The sequence below is a fragment of the Gobio gobio genome, assembly GCF_949357685.1.
Source record: "Gobio gobio genome assembly, chromosome: 15".
NCBI classification, from domain to species: domain Eukaryota; kingdom Metazoa; phylum Chordata; class Actinopteri; order Cypriniformes; family Gobionidae; genus Gobio; species Gobio gobio.
Window position 1 is genome coordinate 32,360,073 of NC_137108.1, and position 25,472 is coordinate 32,385,544.

The window sequence follows — 25,472 nt, forward strand, 5'->3', positions numbered from 1 at the left end:
TGTGCCCTTGAGCGAGGCACTTAACCTCAGCTTGCTCCAGCAGGATTGTTCCAGTAATGTATGTCGCTCTTAAAGCACCTGCTAAATGACTACTTACTATCATGAACGTTACAACCACACAGAGTTTTCTGTCATAGTGACAAAAGCCTATGTATGTGTGTGTGACACAAAGGCCATTACAGACCAGGAAAAGAGGCTTTAATTCAGAGGCCAGGGCTTTTCTGACTGTTGTGCTGCTGTAGTGAGACACTGCCCTCATAAACATTTCATGTTTGGACTGGGATTGCATGCTGAGTTTATCACTCCGCGATTCCCTTGATGAAAGATTGGCTTGATTAAAGCAAGACTATGATGAACAAACAGAGGTGCTGTTCAGAGCGTTGTTTACGCGCACACTGTGAATCTGGATGGTGAAATCAGTCAAGATAATGAACAGAAATACACTGGGCTGATAATTAAATGCTAAGACAAACTCAACGCAGCCACATCTTCCCGTATTTCAAACGTTCTGCGTCTCCCAGCCTGGATATTTTCTTTTTAATCATCAGTGAATTGCAAGAGCTTTTTGAGAATGTACGAGATTTCGAAACAGATTAAATATGAATTAGACGAGGCAATTAATCAAAATTATAAACATCTGTGTACATCTTATAAACCCATTTAACCTTGATAAGGTTTTAAAAGGTGTGTTATAATTAGATGCGCCGCGTGTCATTACTCGGTTTAGAGGTGCGGTGTAAAAGTTGGGCTCTTATCAACAGAGCGAATGATTAAATGGGCTCTTGAAGGATCATATGAATCTTCTGTCTGTTAGGGCGTGGTTATCTAACAGCTTCCCATAGCGCACCAGCATGCTTGTGAACACCTTTATTCCAGATGGTGCGGGGTGACGCACACACACACACACACACACACACACACACACACACACACACACACACACACACACACACACACACACACACACACACACACACACACACACACACACACACACACACACACACACACAGAACTATTTGTTCCATTCACTGTGCATTGCTCAATAAAGAAAGATAATTGTGGAGCTTTGACAGATGTTAAGTAATTATTACAGATGGACATGAATGGAATTTCATTACATGATGATGCTTCCTCAAATACCACAACAAAACCTGCACAACAACATTTCAAGCATGACTTTAAATGCAATTAAATCTGTCTGACAATCAACTTATTATCAGCTTCCTATATTTTAGTCATTCATTATTTATATTAGAACAACCTCAGGCCAGAGAACATATTCAACGTACACTGTCAAATAGCATGGCAAATAGATACATCGGGTCACAGCTAGTTTGACACAGCTAGAAGTAACTCTTTAGTTCCCATTCATTGTCCTGTACTGTTTGTGCCTAGCACTCTAGTGGTTTTGGATTACCTGCTTTTGAGTTATTTAGTAAACATTTTATCATTTGATCCTTGGGCATTTCTTCATCATCATTGGACTTAAAGGTGCACTGTGTAAATTTAGCGGCATCTAGCGGTGAGGTTGTGAATTGCAGTAACCCACTGCTCACCCCTCCCTTTCGAAGCACATAGAGAAGCTACGGTGGCCGACACAGGACAAAAATGTCATCGTCGGAGAGAGCAGAGAGTGACTAGCGCTCTGTGGAGAAGTTTGTCCGTTTAGGGCTACTGTAGAAACATGACGACACAAAATGGCGATTTCACTGTAAGGGGACCCGCGGTGTATGTAGATAGAAATGGCTCATACTAAGGTAATAAAAACATAAGGTCTTTATACACCACTGAAAACATAGTTATGTATATTATATTGGATTTCTGTCAATAGATCCTCATAAATACTACACACTGAACCTTTAAACCAGTGTTGGGGGTAACGCATTTTTGTAACTTGAGTTACGTAATCAGATTACTTTTTCAAGTAACTAGTAAAGTAACGCATTACTTTTAAAATTTACAACGAAATATCTGAGTTACTTTTTCATATAAGTAACGCAAGTTACTTTGTTTTCCCATTTATTGACTGAAAGCTCTCCTGTCCTTATGTTGAGACAATTCGTAAGTGCAGAGGCGTTGTGTGTAAACATGAGGGTTATTGTAGTATTGTAGACTAAATGTGAGCATGCGTTTACTAATCTCACTTACACAAAAAAGATTCAGTATTCCTCAAAATGGATAAAATGAGTAAAAATGCAAAATCAGAATACTATGCAAAACTCCAATAATTAAATGTTAAATAAAACAAATATTTTTAATCTCACTTTATTGACCAGTGTACTTGCTGCTCACCTTCGATGATTCAGTTAAACCAAAAGCAAAAAGATTTTTTGTTTTTATTGAAGTAAGTGTTAAACTGTTTTCTCCTGCATTCTATTCTTCCGTTATTCAGAATAGCAGCACAGCTAAAAGGTTTGTTTGAGCTGCGCCCTCTACTGTACACATGTGAATTTGCATTTCCTTCAGCCCGAGCTTATTTCTTCAATTTTGGTGTGAAAGCTCTTTACATTTAGCCAAAAATAGAACTTTTTTTGTTATAAAAAATACAAAAGCAAACAAGTCCAGCCTAGGTGAGGAAAAGTAACGCAAATGTAGTGCATTACTTTTCTTAAAAAGTAACCAAGTAACATAATTAGTTACTTTTTAAAGGAGTAACTCAATATTGTAATGCATTACTTTTCAAAGTAACATTCCCCAACACTGCTTTAAACATTACATTATCAGTATTAAAAATGAACCCACACACTATATAAGATGAATCACTTGAATCACTCATTTGTAAGTCACTTTTTGATTAAAGCATCTGCTAAAGGAAATGTAAATGTGAAAATAAATGTTTTATACAATGCATTTTTGGAGTTTATTTGATGTAGATTTTTGGTCACACAGAGTTTAGGGTCAAATTTTTTGCCTCAATAAACTTTTAATTACTGCTAATTATTAGTTAAGGTAGTTGTTAAGTTTAGGTACTGGGTTGGATTTAGGATTAAGGGATGTAGAACATGGTTCCCTTATGTTCTTTATAAAGTACTAATAAACAGCCAATATCCTAGTAATATGCATGCCAGACATTTTTGTAACCATGTAAATTACTCTTTTTATTAATGTAATGCATCCTTGCTGAATAAATAAAAGTACATTTCTTTCTTTTTTTTAAATCTTACTAAACCCCAACCATTTGAATGGTAATATACATCTATGTTACATACAAAATTCAGGCATCTAAGTGAACAAAATGGATTTTGACATGCCCTTGCTGCCTTCCTATACCTCTATTTACTGCTGCCTATCACTCTGACTTTTACCCAGACTGCTTCTTCAATGATAATACAAATGCAGATAAGATGAGAACAACAACTCTCTCACCCTTTATTTCCACAAGAGGTCACATCGCTAACACAGTGTCATAGCGTGTGCGTTTGTTTGTGTTTAAACTATCATCAACACCTGCATGCACCCTTTCCAGATGAAAACAATCCTGGCTGTCCAACCCACGGTGATTGGGTAAAAGAAAGAAGGACACAGGCCTGCAAAAGTCAATGAGACTTCACCATCAGTGGCTGTAAGCCTCCTGTGTCATCTCAGCATCTAAATAGGGTTACATTAACAGCCCTGATTAACATAAGTGTCAGTAGAAAACTGCCGAAGAGCATCCTAATGATTTTTAAATAGATCCGTGGAGAAAGCAGCAGGTTTTAAGCAGCTCTGGTGATAAGAATCAGCTGGAAGGAGTAAAGACTTTTACTTTGAAGATCTATTGACAAAATGGTGAGTAAAAGGGACATACTGAATGAACTGAAAACTGTTTTTTTCAAGTTCAAATTTTAGATCTGTTTGGGCTCTCAGAGACCCCAAGACAATGTTGACAGCTCAAAAAAAACTTCACATTGAAGCTTTAGAGTTAATTTCTAAATTAATATGGTCTCTGGTTCCTCAAACATAAAACCAGTAAATTCATATCAACATAAAATGTGGGTTAAAATACTACTTCAAGTTATCAAAGTTATCTTAGTACACACACTTGTTTATATCCTTAACAATCGATAATGCAAGATAAACAAGTAAATTGCTGTAAGTAACCCCAACAGGTCAAGGCTGAGTCAATTGTTCAGCCTCTGAGTGCATCTGAGTGCAATCATAAGCTCTGAAGCGTTCAATAATTTAAGATGAGTCTACAGCAATAATAAGGATGTAGCAGAGTGAATAGGTGCTCTCAGTCTTAACTTTTATTACACTCTCTCTTTGTGCCCTCTTATTCTAAGATGGCTGTGAACGCTATTGTGAACTTGCCTTGACTCTACAGGGTCCTATTTACCTCAGTTGCTTCAATGAATATGCAACCCTTCAGAAGACACTGTTTATTTTGTTTCACTATTCACTTCAATGGGCTCTTTTTGTCTTTCTTCACGTTCTCTATATGCTGCACAAAGACACACAGAAGAGGAACCACTTTGCTTTTAGCAATTACAATACCAACCTGGCTTTTTCTAAAATGCAAACACTTCAGAATTCACCTCAGTTTGTATTGTCCAACAGGTGGGAGATATGAAATGGCAGGTGGATGCTTGCCGTGGGCGTAGTTGTTGCTCTACCTAAACTATAATGGTCCCTGCATATTATTATGGCCTACTGAAATTATAGTTTTCATATCATCTAACTTTTGTTGATATTTATGAGCATAAATATAAGTCCCATTCTGTGATCGAGACATAGTAAATAAAAGTCTAAACACAGACACAGGATGGATTCAATAGCTGAATATAATATTGCATTATGTTTTCATTAAAAATGGCTTGGCCATCAAAGGAATAAATTGCATTTTAAAATACAGCTCTGGAAAAAAAATAAGAGACCACTTAACATTGAGAAATCAATGTTAAGTAGTCTCATATTTTTCCAGAGCTGTATATTGAGCTGTATAAATCTCACCGTCCCTAAACATTTAAACTGCAGTGTATAATTTCATAATTTTGTTTAAAAAAAATCAGTAAGGGTAATTGATACAATGTTTAAAGAACATTCTATGATCATCTCTGATTAATAAAGTTAAAATCGTACTGTTTATAAAACTAATAGCAGGTAAAAGCGCAGAAAATGTTTTTCTGATTCAGTAATTTAAAGAGATGTCACCTAATGTTTAATGTTCACTTAATGATCACATCAAACCCTCTCTGGGCCTGGAAGACAAACTGCATCACATTATTATGCAAACAGACAGCACAGAGGGCAAAATCACAAAATCAGAAGTCACCTTCCTGCCATGTGCATTGACTACAGGTGGCTTAATCTGTAAGGCACAAGCTAATTATTAGGATTCTGGTCACACAAATGTAGCGCATCTAAGGAACAGGACGGCAATGCACATATTAATGCATTGTACATGTGACCTGTACCACAGCGGGGGCGAATGGGGTTGCAACATGCAGATTTCACTTGATTATGTAAAGCTTAGTGAGGTGATATGGATTAAGACTAGATTATTTAAACTTGGATATCCCATGGTGCCAGGGGCAAAGTTGAAATACAGATGTGATTGTGCATTTGATGGTAAGGCAGGGACAGCGCTGTTAATTATGAGTATTATAGGCCTGTATTAGCATCAAATTCTCATCTTTTTACAAACACCTTTTTTAAATACAAATCAACACATAAATCCATCCAGAGAAATGTGTTGGCATGGGCTACTGAGATGAGTTTAAATCTTCTTGTGTCTTTGGGCCCTATTTTAACGATCCGAGCACATGTTCTGTAGCAGGTTTACCTAGGGCATGTCCGAATCCACTTTTGCTAGTTTAACGATGGAAAAATGGTCCAAAAGCGCTGTACCTCTCTTAATGAGTCACGTAACGTGCGTGACGTGCAATAAACCAATCAGAGTCTCATGTCCCATTCCCTTTAAAATCCAGTTAGACTTGCACCATGGCGGATTCGCTATTTACAAATGGAAAGACTGAACGCTTTCTAAAGAGGAATCCTTTTATTTTTAATATTTAAAACTATTTGTGTGATGCTGAGCATCCCTGTGTGTGTAAAATAGTGTATGCACATTGTGTACCCGCCTGTAGGCGCATTTTACTAACACGCCCTTTAAATTACACAAAAAATACTGCGCTATTGACTCTAGACAAAGTTTTTGTTTGTCAATGGCACATTCATTTTCAGCTGCCTCAAAATAGCAATGTGTCAACAATGTGCCTGAACACACCTCGTTTTCAGACCAGCACACCCATGGGCGCAAGTGCATTTGCTATTTAAACAACGTGGCACTGGACGTGAAAATGATAACTGCATCGGGCTGAAATTAGCAAAAGACACTTGCATCGCGCCTGACGTTGCATTGCATCGGGTGTATGATAGGGCCCTTTCCATCCTTCACATATTACTGTAGCTTAAAAATAAAAAACATAATTTTTTTAAATAAAAGATAAAGAAATTAAGTAAAAGTAAAGCAGTGTGGTCAAACATAATCAGCTATTACTGAATAAAGTTTATATCTGCTAATTTTATTAAACACTATTTTTACACACATGACATACATTCACCTAAAGGATTATTAGGAACACCATACTAATACTGTGTTTGACCCCCTTTCGCCTTCAGAACTGCCTTAATTCTACATGGCATTGATTTAACAAGGTGCTGAAAGCATTCTTTAGAAATGCTGGCCCATATTGATAGGATAGCATCTTGCAGTTGATGGAGATTTGTGGGATGCACATCCAGGGCACGAAGCTCCCGTTCCACCACATCCCAAAGATGCTCTATTGGGTTGAGATCTGGTGACTATGGGGACCATTTTAGTACAGTGAACTCATTGTCATGTTCAAGAAACCAATTTGGAATGATTCGAGCTTTGTGACATGGTGCATTATCCTGCTGGAAGTAGCCATCAGAGGATGGGTACATGGTGGTCATAAAGGGATGGACATGGTCAGAAACAATGCTCAGGTAGGCCATGGCATTAAAACGATGCCCAATTGGCACTAAGGGGCCTAAAGTGTGCCAAGAAAACATCCCCCACACCATTACACCACCACCAGCCTGCACAGTGGTAACAAGGCATGATGGATCCATGTTCTCATTCTGTTTATGCTAAATTCTGACTCTACCATCTGAATGTCTCAACAGAAATCGAGACTCATCAGACCAGGCAACATTTTTCCAGTCTTCAACTGTCCAATTTTGGTGAGCTTGTGCAAATTGTAGCCTCTTTTTCCTATTTGTAGTGGAGATTAGTGGTACCCGGTGGGGTCTTCTGCTGTTGTAGCCCATCCGCCTCAAGGTTGTGCGTGTTGTGGCTTCACAAATGCTTTGCTGCATACCTCGGTTGTAACGAGTGGTTATTTCAGTCAAAGTTGCTCTTCTATCAGCTTGAATCAGTCGGCCCATTCTCCTCTGACCTCTAGCATCAACAAGGCATTTTCACCCACAGGACTGCCGCATACTGGATGTTTTTCCCTTTTCACACCATTCTTTGTAAACCCTAGAAATGGTTGTGCGTGAAAATCCCAGTAACTGAGCAGATTGTGAAGACCGGCCCGTCTGGCACCAACAACCATGCCACGCTCAAAATTGCTTAAATCACCTTTCTTTCCCATTCTGACATTCAGTTTGGAGTTCAGGAGATTGTCTTGACCAGGACCACACCCCTAAATGCATTGAAGCAACTGCCATGTGATTGGTTGATTAGATAATTGCATTAATGAGAAATTGAACAGGTGTTCCTAATTATCCTTTAGGTGAGTGTATGACAGCTTATCAGGTCTCTAAAAGCAATTAATGTGAATCTCCCCTTCTGAACTCCTATGATTTGTTTAAAAAAGTTTTTGTTCTTCAGTATTTTAGACTGACGAGGAAATAAATATTATAATGCATAATCATTAATCATAATAAACCATGCATAACTGTAAGTATATTAGTTCGAAAAAGCTTAAAGTTTAATGCAACTATGCCTTCATGCAGCAAAAAGGTTCCAAATGCTATCTATAGAATTCTTACAATATATTTCTGTATGACAGCTCATAAAAGCACACGTTAAACATGAATCTAATCTTTCATGCATGTAAGAACCATTTTATGGTTATGTTAGTAGATCCCTCAATAACTGGTTGTTCCTAAAAGAGATGTCTAGCAAACTGAAGAATCTTTATTGGTGCTACTCAGAATCTTATTCTCTAAAAGTGTTCTTATTGTGATGGAGGTGGCTGTGGCTGAGAGAAAGAGGGTTTTTATTGGACTATGAGTGATTTCTGAGTCTCTTGACGAGCCTGAGAGTGTTATTTCCACAGTAGCCCATCAAGTTCTGGGTCACCATCTGGAGTGTACCTACACCCTCACAACCAGCCAAGAAGATTGCTCTTTATCTGCCTGTCTCCTCTCTCTCCAATCTCCTCTCTTTCCATCCTCCATCCCTTTTTTCCGGCCACCTTACGGTTGCTTGACAACCTGCCAGGATAAAGGAGATGTGTAATGGGGGAAGAAAGGAGGAAAAAAATGAGAGTAAAGCTAAATCTCACCCACATCTCCCTGGACCAACCTGCTCCTCGTGGGGAGTCCAATTTCATCATACCGTTTCAGTTGTGGGATTGATTTCAGCCGTTGGTCAAAAGCCCAAAACTTCCCAAGGGAGGGCATTTTCTCTGATTTAATAAACAGAAATAGAATGCCAAAATCATAAAACAATATGGATTGCCTTTAGCAGAGCTCATCTAAAATGATCCACTGGGTCCATTTTTTCCTCTATCAGATGTAATTTGAAGCATCATGCTAAATCACAAACTGGTTACGAAAGAAAAGGAAAATAATGAAAGCAAACAGGAAAAGAAAATGGAAGGGAGTAAGGAAAAGGAAAAATAAAAAGTAAAGGGAAGTGAGGAAAAGTAGAATAAAAAGCAAAGAAGTGATACAGGAAAGAAAGAGGAAATGAAAGAGGAAAAGGGACAAAAAACAGGACAAGGAAATAAAAAGGAAACAGGGAAAGAAAAGGAAAAAGATAGCAATCAGGGTTAGAAAAGGTAAAATAAGGTAAGAAAACAATAAAGAAATAGGAAATGATAAGAGAATAAGAACAGGGAAGGGAAGGGAAGGGAAGGGAAGGGAAGGGAAGGGAAGGGAAGGGAAGGGAAGGGAAGGGAAGGGAAGGGAAGGGAAGGGAAGGGAAGGGAAGGGAAGGGAAGGGAAGGGAAGGGAAGGGAAGGGAAGGGAAGGGAAGGGAAGGGAAGGGAAGGGAAGGGAAGGGAAGGGAATTAAAACAATAAGGAAATAAAACAGGAAAAGACAAGAAAAGAAAAGGGAAAGGGGAAAAGGCAAAAAAAAGGAACACAAAAATCAATTGCAGTAAAGATATTTTACTGAACAATATGTGGAATCCTATGCCAACCATTTCACCGCATTTACAAACACAAGCTATTCCCTGAGGTGCTTTTATTACAGACAAACATTTCTGCTTCCACAGCATAACTGTGTGTAAAACCATTCTTTTTATGTAATAACATTCAGAAATACAGGCTTTTTGCAGTAGAATAAACTTTTAAAGTCTTGGCCTCATCAGAGCTCAAAATAAGAGAGTGTGTGTGTGTGTGTGTGTGTGTGTGTGTGTGTGTGTGTGTGTGTGTGTGTGTGTGTGTGTGTGTGTGTGTGTGTGTGTGTGTGTGTGTGTGTGTGTGTGTGTGTGTGTGTGTGTGTGTGTGTGTGTGTGTGTGTGTGTGTGTGTGTGTGTGTGTGTGTTGGGTTTGTATTACAGAGAAGGGGTGATGTCTGCTGTCCTCGATACAGACTACCTGCTGCTGGAGGCTGATGTTCACCCTGCTTATCTCCCGTTCACATGGGCCACAGGTTTCAGGGAGCTTTCATTGTATATATTTATGTAACTTGTAAATGGTCTAATTTAGAAATTAAACTTTATCATTATGATTCTGGGGAGAAAAGAGAGTCTAAAACTGTCCAAGATTTTCCATAGAGAAGATGTCACAAATGATATCAGACGCCAGATTTGCTATGTACCCACTATTGTGTCTGCCCCTCCCCCGAAAAATATTATGCAGACGAAACTCATGAATATGCATGATTATTTTGGGATGAATAAATTCATAGCATTTGATTTCTTTCACAAATAATTCAGCACTTGCAAATCTTTGAAATTCAAAGCATTCACAGCATGTGCATGCATTGATTAAAAAATAAAAAGTATTTCAGGAAAAAAAATGTAGTGATAAAAAGTAATGATTCACAAACTGGTTGGTGCATGAGACACCAATGCTGCTTCTCGTAATTTTATAATTCTGTAATTTTAGATTTATGCAGTACCCTAAAGGAGGTTTGCTGACTTTGCCATTTCCACAATAATAATCTTGTCTTATCTCTTCATTTAGTCTGTTTTGTGCCACCACACCTCATTATTCCTTCTCCCCTTTGCTTACACTTCCCTGAAAAGCTCCCAAATAACCCTGAAGTGCCTATTCACCATATTAATGCTGTGCTAGAGCAACAAAGAGGGAGAGGAGCAAAGGAAGGTGGGAGTGTAGCAAGGGGGGCTTATATATGCTCAGTGACAAAAGAGCCTGGCAGGTTTGAAAGCAGTCTGGACCATCACACACAAAAAAAGGCAGCAAATAGGCTTTACGAACACATCACTACACTTCTAACGTGCCGTTACGGCCAACACAAACAAAAGCAAGACCAAAACATACGGCAGCCGTGGGTCGCCCTGGCGTCTATTAAGGTTTTGCGGCCGCTAACAGGGACAATTATTGTCACCATAAGGGAAATAATTGGTGGAGGATCTAGATTTAATTTAGTCACTATCGGTACGAAACAAACTGGCAGCCCCAGAGGTCTGACATTGTCTGATAAGAGCTCTGCCACCAGCTAGGCCTGATGAGAGTGCACCCTAAAACACACACACACACACACACACACACACACACACACACACACACACACACACACACACACACACACACACACACACACACACACACACACACACACACACACACACACACACACACACACACACACACACACACACACACACTATCGTACAGCCACTGCTATGAATTGTGAATACATCCATCATTAGAGACCCAATGACATATGTAATGACTGGTTCTCAAACTGTGCTCCACTGGTGGTCCCTGAAGATTTCCAGAATGAGTGATAAAAAACAACAACAAAAAAAACATAATATAATCGACAATTGAATATAATTAAATATGAGAGTATTATAGTAATATTTATAATATTAATCTTTCATCAATTCAAATTTTTCATATTAACATATAATAACTTTTATGTTAACTAATGCTCACTTAAAGTTTAAAATCACTAATAATTTAACAACACTGTTAAATTTAATCATTTTACCAAATGAAAAACCCTTTACATTATAATATTGTAATGCCTAAATTATTTAAAACAATTTATTGCTATTTTTTTTTAAATATTTTTAATACAAAATTGTACATCATTTTAATATTGTTTATCAATAATATCTGGTGTTTCCCACTAATACAAGTTATATATAATTAATTTATATTTTAATATTTTCAGTTTTCATTTTTGCATTTTTGTTATATGCCTTTGCCATTTTTATTATCATTTATTTATCATTTATATTTCTTTTAGCTTTTATTTTATTTTATTTCAGATTTAGAATTTTAGTATTTCAACAAACTTATTTTATGTTTGTAGCCAAGGCAACATTTTACTACTAAGTTTCAGTTTTTCATAACATTTTTATATTTTATTTTATTTTAGCTTTAGTTCATTTAATGAGAACTTTATTTTTTAGACTTTTAGTTTTAGTCATCAGCCTTTCGGTAGCTGCTAGAATTTTAATATCTGTTAATATCTGTTCCTATCCGACTGCTTTAACATTTCTTTCTGTTTTCTGACTTCAACTGACAGTTATACATACATCACTCTAACAATTTAGCTAGCTCATTAGTCAACTCATTTATTTTCATAGGCTACAATTAGCATTCTATGAAATTCAAGGAAAATGTTTTGTTATATATGAAATAAACAAATTAGGCATGTTCTGTTTGTTTTACTGTTGAAAGCTTGAGACTGCTTTTATGGTTGCAATGGAATCACAGCATACAAGTGCATTATGTGTGTGGCCATCCAAAACAAGCTCACTACACTAGAAAGAAGACAAAAGACACCGTCGTAGAAACGTGTATCTATGAGAGACACAGAGAAAGCAGCAGCACATGCCAGAGAGCAAAAGAAAGCAATCCTACAATGCAACTGAATAATAAACAAGCACGCCACCAAACAAAGGAGGTGTCTATTGTCCATACGAGTGTCTTATCAGTCCACTCAATACTGATTTTGCGGAGTGCTGATAGGAGAGAATGAGAAAGGAAAGCATCAAGAATTCAGCGCTCATTATCACTGGGATACGTGTGTGTGTGTGTGTGTAGAGCCTAATGTATTCTGGCAGCCATGTGCTAGGCTGTATGTGTGTACCCTAATGTATTCTTACAGCCATGCGGAGGGCTGGGCCACTTAGCATGCGCTACAGGTTTCCTTTGTCCCCTGAGACAGTGATGAACGAGTACTTCTCTCACATAAAGACCTGGGAGTTACACCCAGCAAGCTCAAACGCAAACACTCGCACGCACACACTCCACAAGTGAAGTGACACACTCCAATGAGCTATAATTAAAATAGCCCTGAAATAAACATATTCAACTGACAAACGGGCTAGAGCTCTTCCTGTAGAGGCGTGTAGGACCATGTGTGAAGAAGCACGAGACACATGGCCTCTGTTACATGCAGCCTCGCAGTATGTCATCCAACATACATATGTATGATGTTGTGTTACATGTGTGCTGGGGTCTGCAAGGATAAGCTGCACCTGAATAATGTACTGTAAAGCACAGCAGAGCACTAATCGTTCGATAACAGAACATACAAAATGCTTGTATGGGTAATGTAGGTACTGAGTGGCTGAATAAATGAACAGTGAGTGCATAGACAACATTACAGGCATTAGAGGAGTCATGAATATTATGGAAATAATCTATTGCACCAGTTCCTTTTCCTATATTTGTATATAAGCATCATGCTCATTCATACCGTGAGAGCACACACAATTAAATTTTAAATGCAACTTAATTTAAAATATAAATATATATATATATAAAATTAATAACAGCTAAGTATGGTATTTCTAGCCTTAATCAAAGCAAACTTCAGTTACTTTAACTTGCTTCTTCTCGCTGTGTGATGAGAAGTGTGGAAATGTGTGTTTTTTTAATTAGTCTCTGTTGTGGACATTATTGCAGAGCTCTGGGACGTTTTAGCGCCTGAGGCGCAGCATCACACACTTAGGTCTGTTAATAAGCTGTCCACAAACACAACATCTGGACCCGTTCTGCTATTTTTAACTGTCTATTTCTCTTTTCTCAAGAGCAAAACTTTGATATCTTACTTTCTTCCCTGAAAGTACAGAGCTCGATGTAGTGTATTCTAATAAAATCAACTTCATCAACAATTGTTACATAAAAACACATTCTATAGAAGTGCCAAAATATTGTCTGCTGCTTCATCTAGATTGGCAAATCATAAGCTACTTCTGTCATTATTAACAGTAAAAAGGTGTTTCTCAATCCACTCCCTAGCTCAATAAGCAATTTCTAAGGCAGTCCCATTATCAAAATCATTCCTGTGCACTAGAATACTAGGGCTGTTAAAGGGGTAGTTGATTATGATTTCACCTTTTTAACTTTAGTTAGTGTGTAATGTTGCTGTTTGAGCATAAACAACATCTGCAAAGTTACGACGCTCAAAGTTCAAAGCAAAGGGAGATATTTTCTTTAAAGAAATCGATTTTTTACATGAGCTTATTCACAAGTTGGTGACATCACAATCCCTAAAATGTACATAAACCATGCCCCCTGGAACACGCAACAAAGGGGGTGAGGCCATGTTGGGCTGCTTGGTGCACATTTATGAGTCTGCTCAAGCTGTAGCATCTGTCTTTTCACATTTATTGCAAAACAGTACGTAAAACAAATGCAATTGCATGTCATAAAAGCAAGATGACAACATAGGTTATAACCGCGATTAAACTAACCTATACCTGTTCTATCTTCATGCAACATATATATTCTCTGGCTCTGTAGGCATCTTGCAACAGTTCCCACATGAGCGATTTATAGATTATCGTGACAGAATATGCTAATCGATGACTTGAAGATAGTTAACTCCACATCAACTACACAAATTCATCAACAACCCGTTCAGAAACGGTTTGAACATAAAAGGCTGAACAGTTTCTGACCTTTTTAGTGCGTGTGTGTCTGCTGAGGTAATCTGAGCTGCTAACGCAAGCTCTTGAAGCTCCACCCTCTTCTTGAAAAGGGGCAGGGAGCAGCAGCTCATTTGCATTTAAAGGGACACACAAAAACCTCAAGTTGTTTTTGCTCATCCTCAAAAGATGACAAATTTAATATGTTATAAAAAATTATCTGTGGGGTATTTTGAGCTAAAACTTAACATACATTCTCCAGGGACATCAAAGGCTTACTTTTCATCTTGTAAAAAGGGGCATTATAGGACCCCATTAATATGCTGGTTCGTTCTCAAGAATGAACCAATAGTGATCATACTAGTTATATTCACTTACCAGAAATAGTGTGAAGTCTTCTTGTGTCTTCTAATATGGAGAAGTGCCTAAATATATATATATATATATATATATATATATATATATATATATATATATATATATATATATATATATATATATATATATATATATATATATATATATATATATATATATATATATATATATATATATATATATAATTTAGTTGTGCACCGTTGTGACAGTTGTGAAAGGGGCCTTTTCAGGAGTATTACATTTTACTACATATAAGGCAGACATTAAGCCTCAGAATGAGCAATTCAAAGACAGAGAAGACAGAAGAGCCTCTGTGTAAGGATGACAGTCAGCTCACCTTTCTGCAGGATCAGTGGGTCATCACTGATGACAGGTCACAGCAGGTATGCATGAACATGGCTCTCTGTTTTGGTGTAAAGACACTCAGCCAGGGATGATCTGGACAACAAACACTGTTATTAATCACAGGTAAAACAGCGAAGGTGACAGACCCAATGTGCAAATGAACAAATATATGATCTAAGAACACACAGTGCCAAATGATGTATAAAACCACACAATAATGCATCATTAACAGAAATGTCTGAATAATATATGGCTGTGCCGATTCCAAACTTAAGTAAAGTTCAAGAAGATTTATATATTTATACTTTATGCTAAGTAATATCAATGTAGTAGTAATAAACTTATAAGTGTACTTAGTGTATTTCAATACTGATCGGGACTAAATTTGCCAATTTTTTAGTATATAGGCTATAAATTTACATTTAACTGTACTATAAGTGTAACAGTCTATACAGACTGTAACAATATGTGTCTTTGTGTGAGTGTGTGTGTGTGTTCTGTATTCCTGTCACATAAGGATACAGTCACTAGCTATGTTTCCATCCACCTATTTTTATGTGAATGTGAATTTTACTTTCTTGCCGGAAAATAAATTTTTTATTTGGTCATAAAATCTTCAGTTTTGCTGACAGACACATGCCACTTCTCCTGTGAGCTCCAAAAGGAGATGAGAGTGATGATGATCACATCCCTACAGCTCTTTTCTAAATGGTCAAACTTTTCCTGATCTCCCTTACTACTCGCACTATTTTTACCATATCATTCTAAGTGTAGTATGCTAGTATGCGGTTCCGAATTCAGCAATTATAACTCTATTGGGTATTTCACATCAAGCCGTTTCATTTGGATATACGTCACAATAAATCCATGGGTGGAGGCCCGGCCACCAGGCGCTCGCATACGAACCCCAAACCCGGGCCTGGCTCCAGGGTGGGGCCCCGGCCCATGATTTGCACCATTATTGGTGGAGAGTTCCTGCCTCAGGTGGAGGAGTTCAGGTATCTCAGGGTCTTGTTCACGAGTGAGGGAAGGATGGAACGGGAGATTGACAGATGGATCAGTGCAGCTTCTGCAGTAATGCAATCGCTGTACCGGTCTGTCGTGGTGAAGACGGAGCTGAGCTGTAAGGCGAAGCTCTCGATTTACCGGTCGATCTACGTTCCTACTCTCACCTATGGTCATGAGCTGTGGGTCATGACCGAAAGGACAAGATCCCGGATACAGACGGCCGAAATGAGTTTTCTCCGTAGGGTGGCTGGGCGCACCCTTAGAGATTGGGTGAGAAGCTCGGTCACTCGGAAGGAGCTCAGAGTAGAGCTGTTGCTCCTCCACATCGAGAGGAGCCAGCTGAGGTGGCTCGGACATCTATATCGGATGCCTCCTGGACGCTTTCCCAGGGAGGTGTTCCAGGTACGTCCCACCGGGAGGAGGCCCCGGGGAAGACCTAGGACACGCTGGAGGGATTATGTCTCCCGGCTGGCCTGGGAACGCCTCGGGGTTCCCCCGGAAGAGCTGGAGGAAGTGGCTAGGGAGAGGTGTACATGGTCTGCAGCAATGCTTAGGTAGGTGGAACGTGTCAAAGTAACATCCACGTGAATGGCAGGACCCAAGGTTTCCCAGCAGAACATTGCCTAAAGAAACTTGCCTTCTTCCCATAGTGCATCCTGGTGCCATGTGTTCCACAGGTAAGCGACGCATACACACCTGGCCATCCATGTGTTGTAAAAGAAAACGTGATTAATCAGCATTAACTTCTTGAGCAATTTGAGCTACAGTAGCTCGCCTGTTTGAGCGGGCCAGCCTTCGCTCCCCACGTGCACCCCATGACCCTGTCGCCAGTTCACCACTGTTCCTTCCTTGGACCACTTTTGATAGATACTGACCACTGCAGACCAGGAACACCCCACAAGAGCTGCGGTTTTGCAGATGCTCTGACCCAGTCATCTAGTCATCATAATTTGGCCCTTGTCAAACTCGCTCAAATCCTTAAGCTTGCCCATTTTTCCTGCTTCTAACACATCAACTTTGAGGACAAAATTTTCACTTGTTGCCTAACATATCCCACCCACTAACAGGTGCTGTGATGAAGAGATAATCTGTGTAATTCACTTCACCGGTCAGTGATCTTAATGTTATGGCTTATCGGTGTATATCTTCTGTGGAATAACAGGACCAAAGAATGTTCCAAACATTGCATTCAGACCGATACAATGTCCTTCCTGCCTGCCAACATGTATTTCCATACCTCTGCACACCCAGCTTACGCAGACATCATGCATCATCAATGCGTTCTGTAAGGCTATGCAGAGTTGTAGACAGTCACCAACCTCTATAGAGCAGCTTCCTTTTACAGATCCTCCTGATCCAAAACAAACTTATGCTGCGTTCACGCCATGTCATAACCGTAACTACGAGATGGCAACCCTTGACCTTCTACCCTGAGACATCACGCATCATCAATGCGTTCTGTAAGGCTATGCAGAGTTGTAGACAGTCACCAACCTCTACAGAGCAGATTCCTTTTACAGATCCTCCTGATCCAAAACAAGCTTATGCTGCGTTTACGCCATGTCGTAACCGTAACTACGAGATAGCAACCCTTGACCTTCTACCCTGAGCTGTTCACGTCCTCAGACTCTGATTTATGCGTTTCTATGTCAACACTATCAACACTGAAATGAATCTGCAGCAGTCATGTGGTACAACTAGGACTCGGTAAGTTGTTTATGTTCATTATTATTGTCAATTTATGTGCTCTGAGACATGAGCTAATTTAACACCGTCTCTCGTCTTGTGACGCTTTACAGACGCTGCTGTGTGCTTTGCGTTCATGTGTTTCGAAGGAGAGTGCTCTGAAGGGAAGATGGGATATTTTGCTTTCTAAGATAGCTTGTTATTGCTAGCCTGCCTTTATAATTGTTTAAGATCAATAACACATGACATTATAATGCCTTGGAAGCCTGTCAGACCTTACAAATGCTGCCTTTTCTAGTTTTCAACTTACTGGGAAGTGAGGCAACAAGGTACCTGCCTTAAGTCTCAGACACAGCCTATATATGTTTTGAGCTTGAGTTGACAGAAACAAGTAATTTATTTGCATGTGCCGCAGTCTTTCGCTCCTCCTTTCTCCTCAGGGCATCACACTCTCTTTTCTCTGAGAGCATTCTGGGCAATTATTCCAATTAACTACAGAGCAAAGATATTAAGCATATGCACAGATCACTGAGGGAGAATTTCACCAGGTGTTTCTCTCTCTCTATAGCCTCCTCTGGGCCTGCTTCACCATTTAGAGGGGGGAAAGAGAAACAGAGTGTGGAATTTCTCCGTCCTGCTCGTGTCAGACTCTATCGTTCGTCTCTCAGGGACAGCAGATGCTCACTCGGTAATTATTTTCGGTGTGGAAGCTGGCGGCTGACAGAGTAGATGTGCATCACTCTAAATTGGCTGGGAGTGACCCCTGGCCATCCAGGAGCACACAGGGCCAGCTGAGATGGAGGGGAGGGGAGGCGAAGGAAGACAGAGGTCCTGGCGTACTAACAAGCAGCTAACTTAGGACACGGAGGGCCGCAAGCATCAGCCTGACCTGCACCAACTTTATTCTTTCTCTGTGTCTGCTTCGCCTTTTCTTACTCTTATACTTTTCGATTGTTCTGCCTTCCTCTGACTAACAAGCAGCCGAATGTGTATATGGGGTTTATTGGTGAGCTCAGCATCACTCAGCGGTCCCTTCAACAACCTAACGAGGATGTTTTAGACCACTTGCAGAAACCTTACCAGACCAGGGCTGCACCTAGTCACACTGGAGGAAACTCACTAAGAATGAATTGCACTCACCGACAGTGGCGGTATTTGCACACACTGTCTGAATTGTTTTAGATAAAGGAACTATGCAAAAAGTAACCAAGCGAACATGACCACAATCTGTCCTAGGGCAATTTGCACGGTGCATTTCTTCATTGAGAATGTGGAACATTACAAGGCAGAGGAGAATAAACACTTGTAATGTTCAATATGGTGATGGTAAGAATGAAGTCATGCCTTTTAGAAGGGCCAGTTTTTTTTTTTTTTTTTTTTAAAGTTTGTTTACAGTACAAGAAAATTAAAATTAACTGAAACATATTGGAGCGTAGCTATATATATATATATATATATATATATATATATATATATATATATATATATATATATATATATATATATATATATATATATATATATATATATTATTTGCTTTAAATATGTGTATTTTATATATTTATATTTTATTATTTATATATAAATAATATATATATTATTAAATATATTATTAAATATATTTTATTAAGTATATATTTTCTTTAAAAGTTTTGGTTACACTTTATTTCACAGTTTGTGTACTTTCAGTGTAATTACAGTGTACTTACCCAAGAAAGTACTGGTATTATAAGGTTATTACATGGGTTAAGGTTAAGTTTAGGGGTAGGTTCAGGGTTAGTACCTAGTTATAACCCAGTTATTGTAATTGCTATAATAAATACATAGTATGTGCATGTGGGACAGAACTTTTTTACAAAAAGAAAATAAGCAACAAGCTGAAAATTACACATCATATAATGTAACTTTTCATAAATTCATAACTGTTTTGCTTTTGCATACACATTTGCCAGAAAATAATGACAGTCTAGGCAAAACATTACTAATGGTGACAAATCAACAGAAAACTAGACATTTGCAAATTTGGAAATCATAAAACTGGATGTTAAGATCAATGAATGTACATATGTTCAGTGTCAAAACAGCAGTGGTCTAAAAGGGCAAATGGTTCTATCAGCCTGCCTCCTTCACACTGGCCTTGGGCCAGTGGGCTATTCTTATTGTAGAGCCCTAATGTATTACCAGCAGCCATATCACCCTGTAGCCCAAGACTGGTTTCCCACTGAAGCTAAGCAGGGCTGAGCCTGGTCAATACCTGGGAACTGGGAAAACTAGGTTGCTGCTGGTAGAGGTGTAAGTGAGGCCAGCAGGGGGTGCTCACCCTGTGGTCTGTGTGGGTCCTTACGCCCCAGTATAGTGATGGGGACACGATACTGTAAAAAGCACCGTCCTTCGGATGAGATGTTAAACCGAGGTCCTGACTCTCTGTGGTCATTAAAAATACCAGGATGTCCTTCGATAAAGAGTAGGGGTGTAACCCTGTCATCCTGCCCAAATTTGCCTAATCATCCCCATATACATCCTGTATACGATTGGCTTCATCACTCGGTCTCCTCTCCACCAATTAGCTGGTGTGTGGTGGGCGTTATGGCGCAATGTGGCTGCCGTCGCATCATCCAGGTGGATGCTGCACATTGGTGGTGGATGAGGAGATTCCCCCCTTCTATGTAAAGCGCTTTGAGTGCCTAGAAAAGCGCTATATAAATGTAACAAATTATTATTATTAAGATGACCACCAAGACGACTGACTCGCCTAGAAGGGACTTTTGATAAGACAAAGGTTTTTGAGAGAACGTTTTGCAAATGTTCCCCACTGTTTCTTTCTGTCTCTGAAATTCCGTTCCCTTTACTTCGTCAAGGAATGCAAGGCCAAATCTCTCTCTGTGTCTCTTCAAAAGCCTCTTTGAATTGGCATGTTGACCCATAGAGAGCTAACTTTTCTGTGTGATCTTGGGTCAGAGTTAAAAGGAGTCAGAACATGATGACATCACAGCAGCATGCAATTATCACCTCTTAGTCAGAGAAGTCTTCAAACTGGTTGTCCTCTCCTTAGACACATATTTCTGAACCATTATGAGTAATTTCAACATGTTTGAAGTTTGCCCTCAGAAGATCTTGACATCATTAGCATTAATATTAGACAACGGCACAGAGCTGTGATGAGTTTAACCATTTGAGAGTTGAATTCATTAATTGACAGTTATTAACACGCAAAGGTAGCTTGTCCTCTACCAGAACGACACTTTAAATTGATTCTGAGTGGCTCAACTAGACATTTAATTTGGAGAGGGAGAGTAATTCTCTGAATGTCCTCTTGACAAAATAATTCCCCTCTCTCCCTGAAGGACGTTTGTCCTCTTCAACTACGGAAAACAATTTAAGAGTCCTTCTGATAAAATGGATCAAATGTTGTTTAATTAGTTTAAAGGACTGGGTGATTTCTGGTTAATTAAGACTCTATTAACAGTAGTGATTCCTCATTAAAAAATATGCAGATAGATCAAATGTATCATGGGGCGTTTTATCTTCACTTCTAAAAATAAGGGTTCTTTATTGGCACCTGTGGGTCCATGAAGAACCTTGCATCCATCAAACCTTTCCATTGCACAAAAGGTATTATATAGTGAAAAAAAAGCTTCTTCAAATTATTAAAATGTTCTTCAAAATAAGAACAATTTGGTTATTTTAACCCTATATGCATAAAGGTGGTCAAATTGACCAGGGCCAGCATGCTGTGATTTTTTAAGTATTGTATCAGTGAAGACCTTTATTTATTTGTTTGATATTCCATGAATTCTTCGAAAAAACTTGTTTCTGACCTTCATCAATGTAATTTTCATATTTCTTGGTCATTGGTCATAGGATGGGAAAAAATACATTTCACTATCACTACCCCAAGAAAGCATAAAGGAGGTCAAATTGACCTGTATTCATTTCCTATGGAATTTCAACACCTCAAAGCAGTATTTTTGGATATAGTTTTGCCAATAATATTTATTTTCTTAAAAATGTATAGATTACTAAAAAATCTGTTGTGACTTTTTTTTCCCCAAGAATTTGCCTCAAACACCAACTCTCTGTCTGAATACGCATATCCTCATATAGTAGGTAAAAAGCAGTATATCGAATGAGTCTGAATTCACAGTAATCATAAAACAGTAGACAAAAAAAGTTTCCATATGACCTTCTGCCATGATTCTGAAGTTCACATCCAGTGGACAATTTTACTATTCATAGACCATGGGAGAGGAGTTGTAAACGGCAGCGAAATGACACAACTAACTCTATAGCTCACATGACAATGCTAACATGGTAGCGGATGTAGTACTGCATTCATACTACACACATTCATGCTTGGTAATACTCATACTATACACATGCATACTTTTGTAACAGTCATGATGAAGTTCTTCATCAAAAGTAGAAGCTACTCAGACAGTATATGCGATTTCAGTTGGCTAGACCATTGGCTAGTACATTTATTAGTTTACTCACCAGACTGATATACTATATATTTTGTAATGCATATATACAAAGTAAATATGTTTGATATAATAGCAAAGTAACATTTGTGTATCATCAATTATTTTAATTATTTCATTAATAAGATGCCTATTTTTGGAAGAAAACCATTAATTCCAACACGGGCCAATTTGACCCCATTTATGAATTAGTGTAGTTTTTTGGGGTTCATATATTCTAGGGTTAAGAACTGTCTTTAAGGGAACCTAAAATGCTTCTTCTATGGCATCACTGAAAAAAAAAAAAAAAAAAAATCTTCCGGTCCTGAACTTCTTTTTTTAGAAGTGTTGGCCTACACTGTTAAAAATTTGTTGTAATTTTACAGGAAATTCCTGGCAACTAGTTGCCGTAAATTTACAGCAAGTAAGATACAGTATTTTTCCTGTTTTTTTAATACAATAAAGTACTGTATTTATACAGCAATACTACTGTGATTATTACAGTAAAATGCTGTAATTTATTATAATTTCCTGTAAATTTACTGCAACTCAGTTGCCAGGAATTTCCTGTAATTTTACAGGACAGAATTACAATGAAATATTCCTGTTATTTGTAAATATTACAATAAAATACTGTAATTTTCTGTCTTCCGCAATTAACAACAATACAATGGCCTCTTTTCTTTGTTTTATTAACATACTATGCAACAACACATTACACACTTATAAAAGTATCCACTTTTTTTTTTTCATACAACAATTACAGTCTCACGGGAGAATCCAGCTCATTTCCAGATGTCCAGAGAGCCCATCATCAGGGGGAGGTGGGGGTTTACTGTAAAGGCTCACACCACTACTAGCCCATCAACTCAAAAGTCCAGGAGTTCTTAAGAGGGTGCAGACAGTTGTGTTGAGCCTGTGTCTCTTCTCTGCTTTGCTGCCCGCCTGGGAGAGAGAGAGAGAGAAAAAAAAAAAGTTTCAAGTTTTCATATCTGTTGATGAATACAGTGTAAAAAAATAAAAAGTTACCTAATTCCTACTTGCTCATAGAAGAAAACTACCTTGATGTATTTAACATTAACAATTTATATATTACAACAACTTCACATTAGAATATTTTATCTGAATTTGAACAGTTTCCAGTCAGGATTTCTTTTTCAAATGGTTAAAATGTACATTAAAAAGTTGGATGGAGACCCAGCTATTGTCGTTAAGTGTCTGTTCTATCTAGAGTTGGTATTCATTCCCCTGCAGGACATTTATTTAAACAGAAGAGTCTGACAGACAGCAGTTTAACATCACAAAATTTGACATTAATTAATTAATGAAAGTCGTAAAGTATGGTTAAGGTATTTAGCAGATGCTTTTGTCCAAAGCGACACAATATACAGTAGATGCATACATACAATGACATATATTGAAGAAAAACATTGTAAAAGCCAATGTAATTCTAAATGTTAAGTTGTTAAAGGGTTAGTTCACCCAAAAATGTAAATCCTGTCATTAATTCCTCATGTCGTTCCAAACCCATAAGACCTGCGTTCATCTTCAGAACACAAATGAAGATATTTCTGATGAAAACCGAGAGCTCTCTCACCCCTGCATAGACAGCAATGTAACGAACACTTTCAAGGGCCAGAAAGGAAATAAAGACGTCGTTAAAATAGTCCATGTGACTCCAGTAGTTCAACCTTAATTTTACGAAGCGACGATAATTATTTTTAGGCGCAAAAAACAAACAAAATGACTTTATTGAACAATTTCTTCTCATCTGTGTTAGACTTCCTAGTTCTACGGCAGAACGACTTGTGCACATGCGTCGTGGTGCTCACGTGAACAGTGTCGGCCAATGGTAAGCCAGCGTTCTGAAAACGCTGCACTGTTTGCAATATGTGAACAGCGTAAGAGTCTGACACAGGCTAGAAGAAATTGTTGAATTAAGTAATTTTTTTTGTTTTATTGCGCACACAAAGTATTTTCGTGGCTTAATAACATTAAGGTTAAACCACTGGAGTCACATGGACTATTTTAACGACGTCTTTATTTCCTTTCTGGCCCTTGAAAGTGTTCGTTACATTGCTGTCTATGCAGGGGTCAGAGAGCTCTCGGTTTTCATCAGAAATATCTTCATTTGTGTTCTGAAGATGAACGCAGGTCTTACGGGTTTTAAAGAGGAATTAATGACAGGATTAAATTTTTTTGGGAGAACTAACCCTTTAACAACTTAACATTTAGAATTACATTGGCTTTTACATTGTTTTTCTTCAATATATGTCATTGTATGTATGCATCTACTGTATATTGTATGTCGCTTTGGACAAAAGCGTCTGCTAAATACCTTAACCATACTTCACCAAATTTGACATTAATTAATTAATGAAAGTCGTAATGTTAAACTGCTGTCCGTCAGACTATGGCAATAGCTGGGTCTCCATCCAACTTTTTAATGTACATTTGAAAAAGAAATCCTGACTGGAAAAAAATTCACATAAAATATTCTAAAATGTGAATAAAAACTTTTATGTGGATTGACTCGATATTTCGTTGAGATAACAGAGCTGATGGAAATGCTCTCTAATTAGAATGTTTTTTTTTTGGAGTGTGCCAAATTTGTACGAATGCACTTAATGAGCAAATGAGTTGGATGGAAACCTGTCTATTGACATCAATGCATATAGTATATCATAGAGCCTAATAATACTGGACAAAAAGGTGTGATTAATGGGACTTTCCATATGAGAATGATAGATCTATTTTCTTTATTAGTGTGTAAACAGTTTAAACATACCTTTGGACAAATTCAAGAGTTCATGAGGCCTCTTTAGGATACTGCAAGTTGATGTCGTTCCATGGACATCATCCACTTGTCCGCATAGTGTCTCTCCTGAAAAGAATTACAATATGATAACTAAAAGAGCACTAGAAAACTGCACGACATAAACACACACAAGTGGCGATATTGGCATGCAGAATTCCAGCACAGTGCTATTAAACAAAAAAGGGAAGAATATACCTTGCACAATTAAGCAAGGTATACTGGGCAGGGTCTCTCTCTGGATATCAGCAGCTGTGGCATTGGGCTAGGGAATAAAAATGTAAACATTACAAAAGGTAAATTACACAGCAAATTCCAATTACTATTATTTTAATATTTCATACAGTATGCCAGGCAGTCATATATAATTTGAGACAAAGAAAATGGTCCACTCAACACAGAAGAAAAAAAAAGGCAAATATTTGTAATATACTGTATGTATGCTACACCATCTAAAACAGTTAAAGGATGTTAGCCAGTCAACTCCCTATAGCGGTTCAGACTGTCTATGGAATAT